Source organism: Neovison vison, chromosome 11 (genome assembly GCF_020171115.1).
Source record: "Neovison vison isolate M4711 chromosome 11, ASM_NN_V1, whole genome shotgun sequence".
NCBI classification, from domain to species: Eukaryota; Metazoa; Chordata; class Mammalia; order Carnivora; family Mustelidae; genus Neogale; species Neogale vison.
In genome coordinates, this window is record NC_058101.1 from 135,728,689 (window position 1) to 135,752,725 (window position 24,037).

Below are 24,037 nucleotides of genomic sequence, written 5' to 3' on the forward strand. Positions count from 1 at the left end.
GTTGGGCTCTGTGCTTAGTGCAAAGTCTTGCTTGAGTTTCTCTCTCCCTATACCTTTGCCCCTCTCCCATGCTCACGCTCTCGCTCTCTCTCTCTCTCAAATAAATGAATAAATCTTACAAAAAAAATTCCCCTTTGTTCATGCAAAGGAAGTCTGAGAGTCTGGTCCACCTTTTCTAAGAAAGTAGATTTGAAAGAATGAGAATGAATGAGGGTTATGGTTTATTTGACATCAGAAGTACTGAAGGGAAACCTGGTAGAGCAATTTGATGTAAGAGGGGAAAATCACTGTGAAGAAGCAAAGTAATTCCTCCCTCCTCTGATGCATTATCTTTCTGGATTTTGTAAAAACATTCAACAGTTATATTTGTATTACAGTGAGGGAAAGGAAATGGTGATCCCAGAATAATGGAGAACATGAGAATATTAAAATTTATTGTCAAAAAATTTATTGTCTTATATAAGGTACAAAATAACAATTTATTCATCCAACAAACATTTATTGAACTCCTATTCTGTCATAGTTTCTAGAGCTAATTCAGAACACAAAGATTGCAAAATGAAAGAAAATTCCTTTTTCATAAAGTTTGTATCCTAGAGAGTAGGGTTCTGAAACAATAAATACATAAATACATCATAGGCAGATAGAAAGTGCAATATTGGGAGATAGAGAATGACAGAGAATGAGACAGAGTCTTTTTTGATAAGACAAGCAGAAACCTAGACATGGTAGGAGCAAGCTCTGAGATGAAGGGATATCGCATTTTAGGCAAAGGGAAGATTACTTACAGAAATCCTGAGGTAAGATTATGCCAGTGGGGCTGGAGTGAGCAAGATGCTGGGATGTGGAGGAAATGAGTCCAAAGAGGCAGCCTAGGGTATCTGAGAAAGAAAAGGAAAATGAGACTAGAAACAGAAGTTGAAGTCAGGGATGATGCTCCATACATGATAGAGGTAAAATTTAATAAACAGGGTGGACTAAAATCTATGAGGCTTCTCTAGGGAACTCTTGTGTGTCCCTAGATGTAACACATCTTGTGTGTTACAAGATCAGGGTCAGCCCTGGGATGTCATCAGTGGGGATGACAAGGAAGTAATGGATCTGAAAATCCTCAGAGAGAGAATGGAAGTCTTGGTAAATTAGAGGATAAAGGAGAAGGCTGGCCCAAAGACCATCTTAGGATCTTGAGTCTTGTTGATTGGAAGAACTCTGTGGAGGTTCGACGGACAGAGAAGAAAGCTAGTAGGCAACCAGAAGGCAATGAGCATCAGTGTCCAACATGCTTGGGGTGAGCTGGTAGCAGTCAGTGGAAAGTTTCAATTAAAGGTTAGACTGTTCACTTAAAGAGTCTGGCAATGAAGGGAGGAGTGAAAGAGCACATTACTTAGGAAGCCTGTAGGATTGTGCAAATATACTACTCAGGTTGCAAGGGAGTAAGTACAGGATGGCAAAAGGGTATAGAGAAAGGAGCTATTGGAGATGAATAAATGCAGGGAAACATCTTTTGGAAGTTGGGGAAGAATAAAATCTAGGATTCTGTGTTGTGAAAGGGTGGATTCTAGTATTTTAAATAAGATTAATTTCTCTTATAGGATCTGGGATTTCTAGATGTGCTCATGCTATTGAATAGTGGACTAATAATAATAAAATACCACAGATTCCTTCGAGTTTTAATTTCATGATTCAGGAGAGTAGGAATGGAGTTTGTTGATAAATAGCCACATTCCCACAAATAGTCAGAGGACAAATACTTTTATAAAACAAATCAAACCAAAAATGAAGTTAGTGAGAGCCTAGAGCAACATAGAGAAGACAAAGGAGACTACAGGCTACACAAGTCTCTGTGAGTTTCTGAGATCCCAATTCATTTACTTTTTTAACTCAACAAATATTTGTTAATCACCAATTATGTCACGGCCACTCTGTTGGTCCTGAGGGTAGTGGGAAGAATCAGAGAAATATGACCCTGCTGTCATGAAGCTTCAGTCTAAAGCAGAAAACAGATATTAAACAAGTAGTTACATAATTGATACTAAATGTCTTAGTATTGTGACCAGTACTATAGAGCATAAAAGAATGGCATTAGGGCGCCTGGGCGCTGCCTTCGGCTCAGGTCATGATCTTAGGGTCCTGGGATCGAGTCCCGCATCGGGCTCTCTGCTCAGCAGGGAGCCTGCTTCCCTCTCTCTCTCTCTCTCTCTCTGCCTGCCTCTCCATCTACTTGTGATCTCTCTCTGTCAAATAAATAAATAAAATCTTTAAAAAAAAAAAAAGAATGGCATTTATGTTCAGTTTCCATCTTCTTTTCTACACAGTGTGACAGTGATCTCAACTAATTCATCTGCTATAAAATTAAGGTAACTGTATTATTTATCATTCAAATCAATTCCCTGGTTAATAATCATGCTGGGATAGCGGACACAAACAGGACCACCAGTCACTGTGCTTAAAGGGACACCGGGGAGAGGATTCACAGTAAAAAAAAAAAAAAGTGATGCAAAGGAGAATGACAAATTTGTCTGGCGTGTAAACAGTTTTTCCTGTGACAAATCAAAAGGTAAAGAAAAGAATTATTTAGAGAAGTTCAGTGAGGTGCAATTAAGACTGATAGGTGAAGGTAATCAAAGGAAAATTGAGCTACATAAAGTACCAGGAAAATTTTCCAATAGCCAAGACTGATTATAAAAGATACTCCTAGGGAAAGGTATTTTTGCCAACACGAGCTGCAATACTGAAAATGAAAATGGAGAATAAGAAATATGCCTTCACTATGAAAAGATGATTGAACTGAGAAATGGTTTCCACTTCTAATTCTTAGTATCTTGAGAAGTTCCCAGCATTTATTTATTTATTTGCTTGTTTGTTTGTTTATTAATTTATATTTATATATTTTTTTTAGGGTGAAGAACCCATCTTAGTGATTGTGGTCACTAATCACGCTAGAGATACTGAAAATCCTCAGATCAAACATTGGCGCAGTTCAGATCATATCCTCATTTTCAACTGTTCACTTTCTTTCTGCCTACAAAAATCCGAGTCTGTGGCTTAAAGGTCCAAGAGTTCCTTCTTAAAATATCGACTTACAAAAAACATAAATTAAACGAATGTCTTCATTGGGGGCCAAAGAAAGACCAATCTGAGATATCCTATCTCTAATGGTATACCTTAAAAAGCAAGGAAAATTGGTTTTATCTGGGATAGGAAGGGCAGCAAAGCGGAATTCTAGCTTCTATAAATATTATACAATCCTTTTAATTTGGGAGGAATCAAAATTCATTTGGTCTTAAATATTTGGATAGTGTCTCAGTTACTCTGTTAGGAGAGAGCGGGCCTTCTCTGAGCAAACAGGAATTGGCAGCCAGACTCAGCGGTGCTGGTGACTCAGTGTAGAGTGTTCTCTCCACCTTGGGGGACAGCGAGTAGAGGAGGCTGGAGGTTGGAGCACTGACTTCAGAGGAAGCATCTGATCCTTTGAGATCCCCCGGCATTTGTTGTTTGAGATGTCAGCGGGATTTCAGTTCAGATAATTACATTTTGCTTGTCTACTGCCCCTAGCAATTTTGAGTAGAACCTTCATTTCCCATTAGAAATTGCTCGACATATGTACTGTGCCTAATTAAACAACTGCTGTGATGGTCCGCAGGTAGTGTTTGTTGCAGTGGTCAGTGGAGTGGTCCTTCTGCAGGCCCAAGCCGACCATATTTAGCCCAGGCTTGAATCCTCTCTAGGGAAGTTTCTTTTTTTTCTTTTTTTTTTTTTTAAATTTTAACATACAATGTATTATTTGCCCCAGGGGTACAGGTTTGTGAATCATCATTCTTACACAATTCATAGGACTCAGCATAGCACATACCCTCCCCAATGTCCTTAACCAACCTACCCTATTCTTCTCCTCTGCACCTCCCAGCAACCCTGTTTGTTTCCTGAGATTAAGAATCTCTTATGGTTTGTCTCCCTCGCATCTTGTTTCATTTTTCCCTCCCTTCCCCCCAACCCCCTCTGCCCTGCCTTCCAAATTCCTCAAATCAGAGAGATCATATAATTGTTTTTCTCTGATTGACTCATTTAGCTCAGCATAATACCCTCTAGTTCCATCCATGCTGTTGCAAATGGCAAGCTTTCAGGTTTTTTGATGGCTGCATAGTATTCCATTACACACACACACACACACACACACACACACACACACCCCACATCTTCTTTATCCATTCATCTGTTGATGGCCATTTAGGTTATTCCCATAATTTGGCTATTGTGGACATTGCTGCTATAAATATTTGGATGCACGTGCCCCTTCAGGTCACTAAGTTTGTATCTTTAAGTTAAACACCCAGTAGTGTGATTGTTGGGTTGTAGGGTAGCTCTATTTTCAGATTTTTGAGGAATCTCCATACTGTTTTCCAGAGTGGCTGCACCAGCTTGCATTCCCACCAATGGTGTAGTCTGGGGAAGTTTCTAACCGAAGAATATCCATAAAGAAAATAAGTCCATCTTTAAGAAAGAAAGATGAGTTTAAAAATGAAAGAAAACAGTTGGGTTTTGTGTATTTGTTTTAGCAGGCTAAACTTCTAGATGGCTATTCAGTATGTATTCCCATGGACTGCTTGCTCCTTTTTATAAGAATCTTGGGATTGATTAGTTTTGGTAGAAAATGTTAATGATGGGAAGGTGTGAGGCGATTCATTGACCTTCATTTCAAGGATCTGGGAGAATTTGGATGATTAAAGGGTCAGGGAATCCTCAGACACATTTTCTTTATTTTACAATTACTGAAAATGTTCTCAGTTGAACACTTTAATTAGGTGAAAATAAGGTTTGGAATTCAGATGTAAGCCATCCATGAAAGTACTGAACTAAAGGCCAATATCTCATCTCAGAACGTTTATTATTCTAAGTGGATTAAATTATGAATTTTTTCTTAGAAAATTTATTTTTTTCAAATATTTTATTTATTTATTTGAGAGGGAGAGACAGCGAGAGAGAGAGAGAGAGAGAGAGAGAGAATATGAATAAGACGAGAAGGGAAAAGCAGACTCTGGCCAAGCCAGGAACCCGAGGTAGGATTTGATCCCAGAATGTTGGGATTATGACCTGAGCAGAAGGCAAATGCTTAAGTGACTGAGCCACCCGGTGCCCCTAGAAAATTTCTAATTAAAAAAAAGTAAAAGTCACTCTTTTATTCTTTAATTTTGCATAAATAGAATGAGTTATTTTCAGGAGATATATTCTGAACAACCCAATATACAAATTGTTCAACAGTATGTTAAAATGCCAACTTTTTATAAATCAAAGTTACAGAGAGGATACTGTGATTGTCAAAAAAGTAGAATACTAATTTTTTAAAATTTTACCTATGTATCATAAAGGATATCTATTAGGAGGAGAGTGAGAAAGATTTGATAAATTTGGAAGCTTTTTTCTATACTGGTTCACAGAGATACATTATTCTTTAATTATTTTAATTATAGTATTCTCTATAGAGTATATTAAAAGAAAAAAGGTCTGACCATTGATAAGTTGTTTAAGTGGTCTTTTATTGTAATGAGAACAATATTGACATAGTGTAATGTCATATTATTGCTGATTTCAAAATATCAAATAATTACAAAGTGCTGTCATTGTTGAAATGACCGGTAAATAAATCTATTTTTATACTTGAGAAATGACGCTTCATTTTGTTTTCTGAGGACTACCAAAGGAAGTAGAAAGAGTAGAGCTGCTTCGTTTTGGGGTTTTCTGCAATTTTGTTTTATTTTTTAAAGAGAAGAATAATGCAAGTGTTTACTTATATGCTAGTAATACTCCAATATAAAGTTTTAGAGAGGTAAAAAAACAAAACCTTGGTTCACCTATTGTGCTCACTGAAGGAAAAACTAATAAATACAGCAGCAACATCTTCTCTTATCAGCTTTCCCTCATCCTCACCACTGATCTCCACTTCTATGCTTTCCAGACTGTTTCGGAGAAAAAGCTAGGTTAAAATGTCCAATTTTCTGTTGAGATGGCAAAGCTCTTTTGCGAAAAATTGAGGTTTTGCCATCTGAGAAAGGCATCTTACCAATAACATGTTAGTCTCTCAAAATAAATTCTCATGTTGACACTGGTCAATTATCCATGTGTCAGTTATCTAAAATAATTTTTTCATCATAGGGTGATACCTTTTCTATAATAATGTCTTTTATGTTTCTAGACTCTTATCATCCCAGTTTTGTCTATGTGGTTATATATTCATCACCTTTCTGTTCCAGAAAACCTTTCACATAGCTATTACGGAAACTGAAAATAACACAAGATAAAATGAAAACACATTATACAAATGAAGAAAATGGACTCAAAGAAAATGAGAATAGGAATAAAATGAGGATTTCAGGAAGATGTGACTGAGTAAATTCTTTAAGGTTTCTTTTTCATCCCTTCAAGAGGGCCATGAGTTTGGCTGTGCTTTTTTCAGTAGGCAATATAAGGATAAGAATAATCATTTACTTAAAAGAAGCACAAATAGTCTTGATGCTAAGACCAGCAGTGATATCTCCCAGGAGTCTTTATAAAGAAGAAATGGCAATTTAAAGAGTAATATTCTTGCAGAATCCTTATCTATTATGAGACAGAGTATAGTTATGTGTTGTCTAGTTAGACCTAGAGTTGAATCCAGGCTCTGGGTACTTTAAGGATAGCTATGTAGCCTTAGGAAACTTACTTAATTTATTTAAGTCCATAGTTAGCATTTGTCAAGTGTGTCCACCTTGTTGGCTGAGGTGAGGAATAAATTAGACTGTGCAGCATAGAATGTCCAGCACAACTGGGCACGTGAAAAGTGCTCAGTAAATTTTAGATGTTCTTAATCTGTGGTTAGTTGGGAAATGCAGAGACATTTCAATTGTTAACTCAAAGAACTATAGTGAAAAAGGTAATTTGATGTAAGAATAAATGAAGCATTGCAGTCTTGAATGCATGTTTATAAACATGTACACACACAATTTTGATTTTTATCTGTTTCTCAGCTCCTTTCTATATAGTGATTTTAGCCTAAGCATCTGGCATATGTTGAAGCAAGTTTAGCATTTTGTTTTACAAACTCCCAGGTTGGGTATGAGAATGAACATTTACAAAATAGCTGGCTCTGTCAAGTGCTGAGAATGGACTAAAAGAGTTCCCAAAGTCAGCAAAGATGTGGATCAGGAGATAATTCAGACCAGTTAAGGAGACAATAAATGAATCCTTTTATTGTTTTTTTTCCCCTTTCTACAAATCATTTCCTCATTTTAAATAAAGAAGGAAATAGAAGGCTGAGAACTTTGGCTGGAAATGGCTTTTTCAAAGCATTTCTCCCAAGTGAGAAAAGGAACTGGAGGTTGCCAGCTTCTGTAGGAAGAGCTGTGTATCCACTACCACACAGAGATGAAAGAGCCACATTTTCCTAAGTATTTTTCTGTGATTGGAGTTACAAAGAGTGATGAATTTAAAAGGTCAGCAGTTGATGCTTGTTTTTAGCGTCGTTCTGGCTGGGAAACAGTATGTTCAGAGAATGGAACTCTGACAAGTGAATTCTAAGTCTCCTAGAGAAATAGCTTAAAACAGAGCAAGAAAAAAAAAAAAATCAGATGGATGGAAGAGATGATGGGTCCGTTAGGTTTACTGAACAATCAGTTCGATACATCAAAATCTGCTAATACATTAGCTGATCTCTTAAATAGGTTTTAATTTCTGAAACAGTATAACAGGAATAATTGTCTTAATTTTCTTTTCTCAGAACAAGAAATAACATAAAAACTGTCTCATGTGTTTCTGTTCCCTTTATTTTGCTCATGTCAGAAGTACTATTTGATATGCTGTATGTTATTCACTTGAGTCAGATCCTTAGATCCTCTTTCTACAGTTTTAAGAGCTTTTTGCTCTCAAAGGATCCTACCCCTTTTTCCTTTTTCCTGTCTGAAGAAGGGAACAAGACACAGTGAAGAGGACACTCTCTTGAGTTAGGAGACCTTAAGGCCTTATTGTAACTATGTAAGTAGCTAATAATACGATATTATTCAAGTAATGTGTCTTCACTTGTTTTGTATTTCCCCTTCTTGACGAACTTAGTCATTATACTTTTTTTTTTTTTGGATTTTTTTCCCAATTTATTTATTTTCAGAAAAACAGTATTCATTATTTTTTCATCACACCCAGTGCTCCATGCAAGCTGTGCCCTCTATAATACCCACCACCTGGTACCCCAACCTCCCACCCCCCCGCCACTTCAAACCCCTCAGATTGTTTTTCAGAGTCCATAGTCTTACATGGTTCACCTCCCCTTCCAATTTACCCAAAAGCACATGCCCTCCCCAATGTCCATAACCCTACCCTCCTTCTCCCAACCCCCCTCCCCCCAGCAACCCACAGTTTGTTTCGTGAGATTAAGAGTCACTTATGGTTTAGGGAGGGAGACAAATATACTTTTTAAGCTTTTTTTAATCAGTAGAAATATTTCTAGGAATAAAAAAAGTTTCTCGTCAACCCAATATGGAAATTAGATCAATGCTGAATCCTCTTTTTGAAATGAGAGGTCTTCCTGTTTTGTCAGCCCCTCTCCTTCCTCTTGCCTTTGGCGCATTCTCTAAGGTATCTGCAATGAACCCCTAGGGAAGTGTTTCTCAAAGCACAGTCCATGGAACACTGGTGGTCCCTGGTGGTCCCTGATGATCTATGAGTGATTCAGAGGACTTTAGGCAATTTAGGACAAGAACATGAAATATTTGATCACATAAATTTCATAAATTTGAAATAAAATAATAGTAATGATTTTCATAACAAATTCCTTTATGTTCTGAGTAACCATTTTGTTTTCAAGGATTGTATATGCGCTACAAGCTCTGAATTAGTCAGTTTGTTTAAGTAACTTATTCACATCATTTATGTATTATTCTTGGCTTATTAGTAATCCTATTGTTTATGTTGTTGAGACCATAGTGCTGAGTATATCCTGAATTCACAATGGATCAACAATTAAAATATACTTTGCTGAAATATTAAATTAATAACAAAATAATAGTACAATTGCTGCAATTAAAAATATTTTATAATCAGTAAGTACAAAGTAAACTACAGTTTCATTATAGAATGTGAATCTTTTGCTACTGGGACAAGTGAAATTACAATTATGATTTGTAAGAATAGAGCAAAACTAAGTAGGAGACATGTTCATGAATATTTTAAAATCAGACTTCATTAGATCATGGGACTTTTGACCCTGGTCTCTAGTGTGTTGTCTATTGTAAATTTTTTTCATATAGTAGAAGAAATCTATAGAGTTTTTTTTCTTTTTTATTTCTAATATTTATTTATTTATTTATTTATTATTTTTTTTCCAATTTATTTATTTTCAGAAAAACAGTATTCATTATTTTTTCACCACACCCAGTGCTCCATGCAAGCCGTGCCCTCTATAATACCCACCACCTGGTACCCCAACCTCTCACCCCCCCGCCACTTCAAACCCCTCAGACTGTTTTTCAGAGTCCATAGTCTCTCATGGTTCACCTCCCCTTCCAATTTACCCAAATTCCCTACTCCTCTCTAACGCCCCTTGTCCTCCATGCTATTGGTTATGCTCCACAAATAAGTGAAACCATATGATAATTGACTCTCTCTGCTTGACTTATTTCACTCAGCATAATCTCTTCCAGTCCCGTCCATGTTGCTACAAAAGTTGAGTATTCATCCTTTCTGATGGAGGCATAATACTCCATAGTGTATATGGACCACATCTTCCTTATCCATTCATCCGTTGAAGGGCATCTTGGTTCTTTCCATAGTTTGGCGACTGTGGCCATTGCTGCTATAAACATTGGGGTACAGATGGCCCTTCTTTTCATGACATCTGTATCTTTGGGGTAAATACCCAGGGAGTGCAATTGCAGGGTCATAGGGAAGCTCTATTTTTAATTTCTTGAGGAATCTCCACACTGTTCTCCAAAGAGGCTGCACCAACTTGCATTCCCACCAACAGTGGAAGAGGGTTCCCCTTTCTCCACATCCTCTCCAACACATGTTGTTTCCTGTTTTGTTAATTTTGGCCATTCTAACTGGTGTAAGGTGATATCTCAATGTGGTTTTAATTTGAATCTCCCTGAGGGCTAATGATGATGAGCATTTTTTCATGTGTCTGATAGTCATTTGTATGTCTTGATTGGAGAAGTGTCTGTTCATATCTTCTGCCCATTTTTTGATGTGTTTGTCTGTTTCGTGTGGGTTGAGTTTGAGGAGTTCATTATAGATCCTGGATAGAGTTTTATATAATTTTCAAAATTATGCAGCAAAATCTCTGATATTATTTCTATAAAAAGGAAAAAAAAATAAATCATCACCAAAATAAAGAATAGGCTAAAATAGATTTAAAGTTTTAGTTCACACATTTAAAACATGTATAAGATATTTTTAGCTAAAAATTTTGTGAAATCATTCTCAGACTTAGTATCATACTTGGAGATAAATCATAAACATTTCACAATATTTGTTACATAATGTCAGTGGCATACTCTGAAAGAAATATTAATACTATATAAAAGACCAGGCATTGACTTTAAACAGGATCTCCTAATTAATATGCAGATTACGAATCATTTTGAGCACAAGCATACTTTGACAATACTGCAGATTTGGTTCCAGATTACCACCATAAAGTAAGTATCAAATAAAGCAAGTCAAATACATTTTTGCTTTCCAATGTATATAAAAGTCATTTTTATACTATACTATAGTCTATTAGGTGTGCAATAGCATTCTGTCTAACAAAAGTGGACATACCTTACCTAGCAAATACTTTACTGCTAAAAAATTGCTAACATCACCTGAGCTCTCCAGGAGTTGTAATCTCTTTGCTGGTAGAAGGTGTTGCCTTGATGTTGATGGCTGCTGACTCATCAGGGTGGTGGTGGCTGAAGGTGAGGGTGGCTGTGGCAACTTCTTCAAATAAGACAATAATGAAGGAGTTTTTTTGCATCAATTGGCTCTTCCGTTCTCTGTAGCCTGTGATGCTGTTTGATAGCATCTTGCCCACAGTAGAACTTCTTTCCAAGTTGGAGTCAATCTTCTCAAACCCTGCTGCTACTTTATCAACTAAACTTATATAATATCCTGAATCCTTTTATGTCATTTCAACAATCTTCACCAGGAGTAGATTCCATCTCAAGAAATTACTTTTTGTTGCTCATCCATAAGAGGCAAACCCCCACCATTTCAAGTTTGATTATGAGATGGTAGCAAGTCAGTCACTTGTTCATGTTCCACATCTAATTCTAGTTCTCTTACTATTTCCACCACATCTGTAGTTGCTTCCTCCACTGAATTCTTGAACCCCTCAAAGTCATCCATGGGGATTGGAATAAACTTCTTCTAAACTCCTGTTAATGTTATTTTTGCCTCTTTCATGAATCACAAATATTACAAACAACATTTGGAACGGTGAATTCTTTCCAGAAGGTTGTCAGTGGTCTTTACCCAGGTCCATCAGAGGAATTACTATCTATGGCAGCTATAGCCTTACAAAATGTATTTCTTAAATAATAAGACTTGAAAGTTGAAATGGCTCCTTGATTTATGGACTGCAGAATGGATGTTTTGTTAGCAGGCATGAAAACAACTTTAATCTCATTGTCTATCTCTATCAGAACTCTTGAGTGACCAGGTACAGTGTCAATGAGCAGTTATATTTTGAAAAGAGTCTTTTTTTCTGAACAGTAGTTCTCAACAGTGGCCTTAAGATATTTAGTAAATATGTTGTAAACAGATATGCTGTCATCCAGTCTTCACTGTTCCATTTATAGAGCACAGGTGGGATAGATTCTTCATAATTCTTAAAAGCCCTAGGATTTTTAGACTGGCAAATCACTATCATCTGCAGTTTAAATTCACCAGCTGCATTATCTTCTAAGATGCATAGACCTGACCTTTTTTTTTTTTTTTTAAACATTTTATTTATTTATTTAACAGTGAGAGAGAGAGGGAGAACACAATAGAGCACAAGGAGGGGGCATGGCAGGCAGAGGAAGAGGGACAAGCACACTCCCCATTGAGCAGGGAGACCTATGCGGGGTTCGATCCCAGGATCCTGGGATCATAACCTGAGCTGAAGGCAGATGCTTAACCACTGAACCATTCAGGCACTCCTCAACCTGTCCTTTGAAGCTTTGAATCAAGATAGTGACTTCTTTCTAGTGCAAGATGGCATCTTCTTCCAATAGAAGGCTGTTTGTGTGCATCGAAAACATTTAGTGTAGCCACCTTAATTAATTCTCTGAGCTAGATCTTCTGGAGAACTTGCTACAGCTTCCACATCAGCACTTGCTGCTCCACCATGAAATTGGATGTTAACTTTTTTTACTTAAAGCTCATGAACCAGCCTCTGCTACCAACTTTTTTCTGCAGCTTCCTCACCTAGCTCAGCCTTCACAGAACTGAAGAGAGTTTGGGACTTGCTCTGGATCAGGCTGTGGCTTAAGGGAATGTTGTTGTTGCTTTGCTTTGATCTTCTATCCAGACCACTGAAACTTTCTCCATATCAGCAATAAAGCTGTTTCACTTTCTTATCATTTGTGTGTTCATTGGAGTTGAAGTTTTAATTTCCTTCAAGAATTTTTTTCTTTGCATTCACAACTTGGCTAACGGGTGTAAGAGGCCTAGATTTCAGCCTATCTTGGTTTTTGACATGCCTTCCTCCCTAAGCTGAATCATTTTTAGCTTTTGATTTAAAGTGAGAGACACATGACTTTTTTTTTTTAGAATACATAGGAACCACTGTAGGATTATTAATTGACCTAATATGAGCATTGCTGTGTCTCATGGAATAGGGGGGCTCAAGGAGAATGAGAGAGATGGAGAAGTCTGGTCAGTGGATCATTCAGAACATACTCACGTTTATTAAGTTTGCCATCTTATATGGTCAGAATTTGTGGAAACCCAAAACGATGGCAATAATAACATCAAAGATCATTGATCACTTTAACAAATATAGCAATAATGAAACAGTTCAAAATATTGTGAAAATTACCAAAGTGTGACACAGATGCATGCAATGAGCATGTATTATTGGGAAAATGGCATTGATAGATCTGCTTGATGCAGGGTTGCTACAAACCTTAAATTTGTAAAGAAAAAAAAAAGGTGCAAAGTCTGTGAAGTGCAATAAAATGAATTCAATAAAATGAGGTATACCTGTATGTGTGTAGTGTGTATATGAGAGAGAAATGTTTGATAATTTTTTTTATCATTAAAACCTGTTTGTGCTTGTAAACTTTGTCGTCAACTTGATTAGACCATGAGGTACCCAGATATATGGTCATACATTACTATGAGTACATCTATGAGAGTGTCTTTGAATATTAACATTTAAGTTCACAAAAGAAAGTGAATTGTCTTCCTGCATGTGGGTTGACCACATCTTATCAGTGGAAGACCCGAGTAGGACAAAAAGGCTAACCTTTCTCTAAGTGAGAGAATTCCTTCTGCCTGACTGCCCCTGAATTGGGATATCAGCTTTTTACAGCCTTTAGGCTCAGATTGAAACATCAACTCCTCCTGCTTATGAAGGCGTCCAGCCTTCAGACTGGAACTAGATCACTGACTTTCCTTGGTCTTCTGCTTGCTGACTCACCGTACAGGTCTTAGGACTTGTGCTAGATTCCACTGTGAGCCAGTCCCTTAAAATAAATCTCTTTCTCTCCCTTTCCGAGATATAGCTAGTATATATAATATGTATAATTAGTTGTTTCTGTAAAGAGTGCTGAATAATATCAGTTTTTGGTATCAAGAATGGTCCTAGAGGAACAGAACTTTAAGGATGAGTTTTATGAATTGGTTCTGGGGTTTCTGGGAATGGCTCTATCATGTAATTAGATTTAAAGATGCCAGTGACTCTGTTTATAGTAGTAAAGAGATCACTAATACTCTGTGGCATGATCTGGGAATAGAGATGTGCAAAATATTACCATTTGATACAGTAATCAATCACTTGTAAGAAGCAAGTATCTGGGGGGCTATGGGTATAATATTGTTGGGTATTTTTATCAAACAAATAAATATGAGGTTGGCTGATTGCTCCTAATGTCTCTGGACAAAATGGTGAAAGAAAAGGGTGAGCTCAGAGATGCAAATTCCCAGCTCAGGAGCATAAGTGACAGGAAAGTTCCCATGTATTCCTCGAAGGAGACCCTTATGTCCTATAGCTGCAGGTTAAGATTGATCGATTAGTCAAACCCAGAATCTCATCCTGCAACTGACTGAACTGTAATCCAAGTTGAACTCCCAGGTTTGCAGTGTGTTTAGTTGTAAAGTAAGAACACTGATGGAAAAAGAATGGGATCCTGAAAGTTAGAATGGGTACATGTGGGAAGACTGATGAAAGTGGGGACAATAAATCTAAAATCGGATGAGTCTTCTTTGCTAGTTGAAGATCCTCACCACTCTGACAGAGGAGATTAATTCTGCATCACCTGAAGAAACTGTAGTGGCTTTTCCTAAGGTAGTTGTCCTGCAACACAATGCTGATTCTCCTCAGGACCTATCTCTACCAGCTGTCTTTGCTTCTACACCCATAACTAGACTCAAGGCCCTTAAAGGTGAGGTACAAAGTGTGACTTACATGGACGTGTGCTACACTGTAAAATAATTGCTTGAGCTTTTTATTTCTACAGAGAAAAATCTGGGGAACATTGGTGGGAATAGATAGTAAGGGTTTGGGATAATGGTAGAAGAAATGTTAAGTTGGATCAGGCTCAATTTTTTGACAGGGGCTTACTAAGCAGACATTATGAATTTACTATTATAGTTCACGGAGTTCAAAGGGGTCAAACGGTTTGTTGCTGAAACATGGACCAAATGATAGACCACAGTCAATGAGTGAGTGAGTTAAAGGCCCCACCTGCCTTTGTTTAATGTAGAGTGTTCAAAGGCTTAGGGAGATTAGAATATTAGAATGGATTTGTCGTTTAAGACCCACTTACCCACTCTGGGAGGATTCAGAAGTCATACCTTTCACCACTACTCTGATACATAAATTTGTGAGGGGAGCCCCTGCATCCTTGAAGAGCTCCGTGACCACTCTTCTCTGTTGGACAGACCTCATGGTGGGAACTGAGGTCACCAGATTGGGAAAGCTAGATTCATGGCAGTAATTGGATCCCTATGTGGTAGGGGTTAAGTTGCAGCACTTAACCACCAAAAGCAAGGAGATTGTGGTTAGTGTAATGGATAGCAGAATGAAAGCAATCTGAATAGTCTGATTCACACAGATCTATGGTGTTGGCTAGTTGATCATGGTGCTCCTAGAAGTGAAATAGATAGGAAGCCTACTAAATTCTTACCTGATGTATATATGCAGAACATTTCTAGTTTAAGTGAACAAAGGTATAAACTGACTCATAAAAACATGCAATGATCCCTCAGTAAATTCCCAGACTTGAGCCAGACCTCAAACCCCTTGAAAGAATAGAAGACCAAGTCCCTTTGAGGAAGGATCCTGGAACACGGCCATGCTGTTAATCTTTCTCCAGCCTTTCCCAAAGGGACCTAAAGCTTTTTTTCAGGGTAACTATATTCTGAGGAAAAGGATATAATCAGACATTTCAGGAACTACTAGATACTAATTCTGAGGATTCCAAAACATCACTGTGGTCTACTAGTAGGGGCTTATGGAGCTCAGGTGATGAATGTAATTTTAGCTCCTGTCCATCTCAGAGTGGGTCCAGTGGGTCCCCAAACTCAGCCTGTGGCTATTTCTCCTGTTCCACAATGCATCATTGGAATAGACAGACTTAAGTGACACAATCCCCACATTGGTTCTCCGACTTGTGGAGTAAAGGCTATTCTGGTGGGAAAGAGCAAATGAAATCCATTAGTACTGTCTCTATCAAGGAAAAGAGAAAATCAAAAGCAACACTACATTTCTGGAGGGATTGCAGAGATTAGTGCTATAATCAGGGACTTGAAAGATACAGGAGTTGTGATTTCTATCACATTCCCATTCTACTCGCCTATTGGGTGGGCTTGTGCTGAAGACAAATGAATTTTAGAGAATGACCATGGATTTTCATAAGCTTAATCAGGTGGTGACTCTGTTTCTAGCTGCTGTGCCAAATGTAGTTCCATTGCTTAAACAAATTAACACATCTCCTGGCACTGGAAATATAGCTATTGATCTGGTAAGTGTTTTTTCTCCATTCCTGTCCATGAGGGCCACCAGAAGCAGTTTGCTTTTAGCTGTCAAGGGCAATACTACACCTTCATTTTCCTTATTAGGGGTATATCAACTCTCTAGCCCTACGTTATAATTTAGTTCACAAGGATCTTGATTGCCTTTCCCTTCTACAAGATATTATACTGTTTTATTACACTAATGACATCATGCTGCTTGGACCTAGTGAGCAAGAAGTAGCAACTACTCTAGACTTATTGGTAAGATATTTGCATGTCAAAGTGTGGGAAATAAATCCCACAAAAAAGCAGGGATCCCCTACCTCAGAAATTTCTAGGAATCCAGTGGTGTGAGGCATCTTGAGATATCCCTTTTAAGTTCGAGAGTCAGTTGTTATTTCTGGCCCCTTCTACAACAAGAAAAGATACAATGCTTAGCATCTTCTTTGGGCTTTGGAAGCAGCATAGTGCTCCTTTAGGTCATTACTGTGGTTCATTTATCTAGTGATCCAAAAAGGTACTAGTTTTGGTGAAAAAATAATGAATACTGTTTTTCTGAAAATAAATAAATTGGAAAAAAAAAAGTATAAAAAAAAAAAAAGGTACTAGTTTTGAGTGAAGTGCAGAACAAGAGAAGGGTCTGCAGCAGATCCAGGCTACTGTACAAGCTGCTTTGCCGCCTTAGCCATAGGATCCAATAGATCCAACGGTGCTTGAAGTGTCCATGACAGAGAGGAATGCTTTTGGGAGCCCCTGTAAGTGAATTGCAGCCAAGGCCCTTGGGATTTTGGAGCCAAGCCCTTTCATCCTTCACAGATAATTACTCTTCTTTTGAGAAACAACTTTTGGACTGCTCTTAGGACTTAGAAGAGATTGACTGCTCTGTTGTGGGTCACCAAATTACCATGTGGCCTGTCGATCACAAACTGTGTGTTATGATCCAACAGGCCACATATTTGTGTGCATTGCAGTACTCCCTCGTCTAACAGAAGTGATACATACATAATTAGGATTAACCAGGCCCTACGAAGAGGTGGCTCAAATATTCATGCTCCTCTCTCCAACCATGCTACTTTCTCTCTCCTAAGCCTGCACATATGACCTCAAGGAAATTTCCCTGTGATCAGCTGAAGAGGACGAGAGGACTCAGGCCCGGTTTATAGATGGTTCAGCATGATATGCAGGCACCGCCTGAAAGTGGCGAGTTGCAGCATTACTGTTCTTTTCCGAAACACCCTGAAGGACAGCAACGAAGGGAAATCCTCCCAGTGGGCAGTACTCCAAGTAGTTCACCCTGGCTGTTCACTTTACTTGAAAGGAGAAATGGTTAGACATATGATTATACACCAATTCATAGGCTTTGCCAATGATTCAGTTGGATGGTCGGAGACTTGGAACATGATTAGAAAATTAGTCACAAGGAAACTTGGTAAAGAGATATGTGGATAGTCTTCTCAGAACAGGCAATAAATGGCAGGGTCGGGCCTGGTTAGTACTTGGATGGGAGAACAGGCAATAAATGTGAGGCTATTTGTGTCCCATGTGAATGAGACCAATGGGTGACCTCAAGAGAGGAGGATTTTAATGACCAAATGGACAGGATGACCCATGCTGTGGATACCAGTCAGGCTCTTTCCCCAGTCATCCCTGTCATTACCACAGTGGCAGGGATGGAGATGACGCATGGGCTCAGCCACGTGGACTTCCACTCACCCAGGCTGACCTGGCAACAGCCACTGCCAAGTGCCCAATCGACAACAGCTGAGATCAACCTCAAGTCCCCAGTACGGCACCATTCCTCAAGGTGATTATCCAGCTACCTATGGCAGGTCATTTATATTGCTCTGCTTCCTTCATGAAAAGAGCAGCATTTTTTTTTTTTTTTAAACCAGAATCGGCAGTCTGGATAAAAATTTGCCTCCTTTGAATGCAGTGATTCTTCCAAAATTACCATTAATGGACTTATAGAATGCCTTACCTATCCATGGCCATGGTGTTCCACAATGCAGTGCCTTCAATGAACTGTGAGAAGTTCCTTTCTGTGAAGGAAATCACTTCACAGAAAGTAAAGTGGGCCTATGCTCATAAACTTCACTGGTCTTACCATAATGCTCACCATCCTCCAAGCAGCTGACTTGACAGAAGTTTGGAATGGCCATTGAGCACTGAGCTATAGTGCCAACTTGATGACAATACCTTATAGGGCTAGGGGCAAGGTTTCCCAGAAGGCTCATGCTCTCTGAATTAGTGTCCAGTATATGGTGCTGTTTCTTGATAGCCAGGAGTCATGGGTCCAGGAATCAACGGGTGGAAAAAGGGAGTGGCATCATTCATCATTACTTCTACTGATTCACAGCAAAAGTTTTGCTTCCTGTTCACACGCCCTTATGCTCTGCTGGCCTAGAGGTCCGATTTCCAGAGGGAGGAATGCATCCACCAGGAGACACAATGATTTCACTGAACTGAAAGTTAAGAGTGAAGCCTGGCTATTTGGGGTTTCTCAGGCCTTTGAACCATTAGACAAAGCATAGAGTTACTGGCTGATTGGGGATGACTGGTCCTAAGCATCTTGAAGAAATTGGTGTATGATGCCACAATGGGTATAAAGGAGAGTATGTCTGGAATATAATTCCTAATACCTTAGGGTGTTTCTTGATGTTACCATGCCCTGTGGCTAAGGTCTATGAAAAACTAAAAGACAGTCCAGGCACAACTACTAATGACCCTTCAGGAATGAAAGTCCGAGTTACACCATCAGGTAAAGAACTATGACCAGCTGAGAGGCTTAAAGAAAAAGAAATACAGAAGAAATAATGGGAAAAGATAGTTCTAAATACCAGTTATGATATGACCAGTTATAGAAATGAAGGTTGTAATTTTCATGAATATTTTCTTATTTTGTGAATATATTTGTATTTAGCCAATTATGTATTACAGATACATTTATGTATATACATAAGAGAAATAATTCACAACAAAATATTCACAATAATATACATAATGTCTGTGTTTTCTCTTACCGCCTCATCATGTGACATAAGATGTATTGACTTAATGTCATAGTATTTAAGTAATGCTAATTTATACCATAGTATTAAGTTATAAGAAGAGTAAACATCACTCAAGGACTTTACTTCTTTTGGGGAAGTGGTTAGTGCATACTTGGTTGTATGTAAGATAGTTTATCATGTTAGATGGGATAATGACCTATTTTCATCTGTATTTGGAGATTAAATATAAATTAATCTCCAAATAATTTTGGAGTGGTGTATGATGCCATGTTGACAAAGGGTGCACTTCTGATGGCTAATTTTGTTTGTCAACTTGACTGCTCCTGGAGTGCCTAGCTATTTGGTCAAACACCATTCTGGGTATTTCTGTGAGATCTTTTTGGATAAGATTAACAGGTAAATTGGCAGACTGAGTAAAGCAGAGTGCCCTCCTTAATGTGATTGGGCTGCATCCAATCATTTGAAGGCCTGAAGAGAACAAAAAGGCTGACACTCCCTAGAGTAAGTGAGGATTCTCCCCGCCTGAGTGCCTGTGAACTGGAATTTTGGCTTTTTTCCTGCCTTTGGACTTTAACTGAAACATCAGGCTCTTCCTGGGTCTCTAGCCTGTGAACTCGCCCAGTAGATCTCAGAGCTTCAGACTCCATAATCATGTATGTATACATCCTACTGGTTCTGCTCCTCTGGAGAAGTCTAATATATTCATGATACCCACAAGAAATATATATAGTTTTTTCAGTCAATAGTTCTTGACTGAAAAGTCAAGAACTTTCGAAATGCCAGCATTTTTCAACTGTGGGTTTCTTGACTCCTTCATTATCTCCCTAACACAGCAGCCTGAGAAATCCTCTTAAAAGATAATTTAGATCATGGTGCTCATGCTCAAAACCTTCCAATGGCTCTCATTTGATGCAGAAAACCAAAGTCCTTTTGTTACCAGGAGATTCTGCAGAATCCCCTTCTCACCTTGGCCTCTTCCCTCTCTCGTCGCATCTCTTCCTACTCTTCCCTTCTTCCCCTTGCTCCACACAGCTGCTCCAACTTGCCTGTTAAACCCTTGCAATGGCTGGGCTTGCTTCTACCTCAGTCAGAAAAACATACTTGCTCTCTCTGCTTAGAGTGATCTTCCCCAAATCTGCATGCGTTCCTCCCCATGTTTTTTGGTTTAGTTTAGTTTTTTTTTTTTCTTTGAGATTTTATTTAGAGACATGAGACACAGAGAGAGACACAGAGATAGTGATAGAGAACACAAGTAGGGAGAAGAGGGAGAAGCAGGCTCCCCACTGAGCAGGGAGCCCAATGCGGTGCTCTATTCCAGGACTTTGGGATCATGACCTGAACCAAAGGCAGCCGCTTAACTGACTGAGGCCCTCAGGCACCCTGTCTTTTTAGTTTTTTACTCCAATGTCTTCTGCTTAGGAAAGTCTTTCTTGCTATCCTATCTAAAATTGCAAAACCCACCTCCCCAAAACTCTTGTGGGTTCCATTCTTTGCTTTTCTCCTTATCGTGTATCATATCTAGTGGACAGTACATTTTAACTTATTTGGTTTAGGATTGATCTCCACCTGAGAATGTAAGCTCCAGGGGTTTGTATCTCCCCCACCAAATAATTTCTAGCACTTTGAAGATCAATCTTTATTAAGTGAATTTAAAAATGCTCTCAAATTTTAAAGAAGTTTTATAATCTATATTTCACTTTTATGTGTTAAGCTCTGTGAGTTTTGGTCTCAAAGCCGAGTGACAGCTGTCTTGATTCTTGTGGTCAGTGGGTGACATGGACTACACTTGGGAATATATTTCCCATCGGCTTACACAGACTCTACACGGAGCGATGTCTACTTTTCCAGACAAGGAAATAAAGCGTGTTTCATATATTCTTCAATGGAGTATCATTTAAGACACATTTTAGTTTAACTATCTGTTCTCTTTCAATTCTACTCCATGAAAGTAGAATAATTAATATGAAATATCAGAAATTGAGCTAAATCGCTTATACCTAATAGTGTTCTCCGTTAAACAAAGGTTAAGTACAGCTTATCCGGCTAAATGAAAGGAGCAGAAGGCCAGAGTAAAAAGTGCAGTTTCCAGCTGTGGTTAACCTATTTCTCATTTACATTTCAACAGCTGCATGTGTCATTACAGTCTTCTACACAAGATCAAGCCAAAAATAATGTTTTTCCCAGATAACAAAGTTTTTCTCTACTTGGGAAGTAATAGAAAAAACATCACAAAGGTGCTACCTAGATCTCTGAGCTTAACACATTTTTAAAAAAGGAAAACCTAAACTTACTATATTATATTACGATTAGCTGAATTGTACTATATGTAGTAACAGATGAAGAAATATTAGTTTTCAAACTAAATCAAAACTAAATTTCTCAGGGCTTTGTTTTTTTTTTTCTGTTTTTGTTTTTTGGGCTTTTTTGTGGGGGATATATTTTACTCTAGCCATTCCATTTCTGCTGTTTGTTTTTTTTTTATAATTTAAATTGAATAAGCTAACATATAGTACATCATCAGTTTTAGATGTAGTGTTCAAGGATTCATCAGCTACATTTAACACCCATTTCTGCTGTTTTTAATAGCTTACTGCATTAAATGGAATACAGTTTATTATTTTCCAATTCTTTATTTGAGATAAGAATATTTGAGAGCAGTAGTTTGAGTCATTATAGATTGAGAAAATAATGAATGTTAGTGGGGGTGTTTTCCTGTTCAGTTTCATTCCTTTGAACAGTACGAGTCACACCTGATGGAGACTCTCTTGCTACTTTCCAAGACATTTCTCCAGGTGGTTATTATTTGAGTTGTTTGTACTGATCCAGAACGTGGCCCTCAGCTTTCTAGACTCAGCAGCCTGTCTTTCAGCTCTCTGAAAGTGGCTTTGTCTCTCAGGGAGAAACTTACACTATGAACTCAGAACTCTGATGTATAAACAGAAGGACCAATTTATTAACCTACAGTAATGTCTTAGCTCCTTCCAAACAAGCTGCATGGAAAGCCAAACTCTACCCAGGAGTTTGCTGGTTGAGTAATTGTGGAGTTAGGTTCATGATCTGAACGTTTCAAGATGCCCAACTAAGGGAACCTAATGTGCCTGATACCCATTGATTCAACAAGTCGCGACTTTAGGGATAAGGTACCATTTTCTCAGTAAGTACTCCAATAAGTACTTACAACTTTCCTCTTTGAAAAACCTCCTTTTCCCCCCCTTTATTTCATGGCTAATATTTTCTTGTTTGGGTTGTGTTATTACATCCCTTTAAAAGTCTTTTGTACGGGCGCCTGGGTGGCTCAGTGGGTTAAGCCGCTGCCTTCGGCTCGGGTCATGATCTCAGGGTCCTGGGATCGAGTCCCGCATCGGGCTCTCTGGCGGGGAGCCTGCTTCCTCCTCTCTCTCTCTCTCTCTGCCTGCTTGTGATCTCTCTCTGTCAAATAAATAAATTAAAAAAAAAAAAAGTCTTTTGTACTACTTCTGCTCTGAATCATTGTGGATTGAATTTACAATTTATTTTCCATAGGACAGTATTATTTTGTCTATTTTCAAGTTCTTGTAGATAGAGAGTAGGCAGCTGTGGGAACCAACATTTTTTTTTTTGCGCTCTCTCTCTCTCTCTCTCTCTCTATATATATATATATATATCAGCCTCCCTGTTAATTAACTTATGAGTCTAGTTTGTGATCCTCTTAGTAACTTAAAGGGTTTCAGAGATGTTGCCTTCAAGATAGAATTTGACAAAAGCAGATTATTTTGCTTATGGTTCTTGAATGATCATATTTTCTACTAAACTGAAGATGACTGCTAATTTGAGCTATATTTTTTTATTAGTAGGTAGGCTGAGAGACGATGTAGTTATGCACTTGTAAAGTGAACATTGCTAAGATAGCCCCACAATAGCCACATGTACTCACTCTCTGGCTCGCCTTTGACTTAATGAATGCTTACTATACTCAGGACCCCAAAGCTAATTACTTCATGTTGTAGCTCGGATGCCAGCTGCCTGGGCTTCCTCAAGCCTCAGTGGGTGGAGGAATATGATCCCTTGATATTTCAATAAAAATGGCTTCAAGTCCCAATGTGTCGCCCACAACTGATGGCAATTCCTCCTAGCCACATTTTCCTTTAAATTCCTTTCTCTTTTAACTTTCTTTTCCCTTAGACTACCTGTGGCCTCTTTTCTGCTCCATGTCCGTGGGAGGCAGCCATGTTGCATTTCCTCAACTCCACTCCTATAATACAGTAAGAGACAAGTTATTAATGATTTGTCAGTCCTTTGACAGGTTGGAGGAGCTATGTTTAAGAAAAGTTATTTCCTTAGTGGTTTAAGTTGTATAGCATAACCTAACATTGAAAAAAAAATCCTAAATAGTGAACGTTATACATCCTTATTCCTAAAATTCCATCAGCCATCCTTTTTTTCCAGGGACACTGGTCAAAGATTGTTCTGCACATTTGTGTCCCAGGTTAGCCCTTGCCCTTTGGCTGGTCTGGCTTCACTCCTGCATTCTACAGTTTTCTGCCCTCGTCTCTACTGCTGCCCCAATCCCTTTCCTCTTGGGCTGCTATTGGAAACTCAGTTATTTTTATGTAGCAACATTTGATTTTTTTTTTTTTTCCTGTCTTCAACCATCCTGACAATAGGCCGAGGGCTATCATTTTATAACCAAAGTCAGCAGTCAGACAGATTTGCTTCTGAAAGGTAGTTCTCTTCCTTTGGAATTCTGCTATGGGCTTTTATAATTTGTGCCCTTTATGTGCCCCATACCCTACAGTTAGTGAAGTGGTAAAACCAAAGCATGAATGCAGGTGTGCTAACCGCCAACTGGGGACGTTTAGCCAATTAAACATTTTTTTTTT

General features: G+C 38.4%; 1 pseudogene; it reads left to right on the forward strand.

Moving 5' to 3' along the window:
• Nucleotides 1-725: 725 nt before the first annotated feature.
• On the forward strand, nt 726-18,516 carry LOC122890309 (annotated as a pseudogene).
• Nucleotides 18,517-24,037: the final 5,521 nt, after the last annotated feature.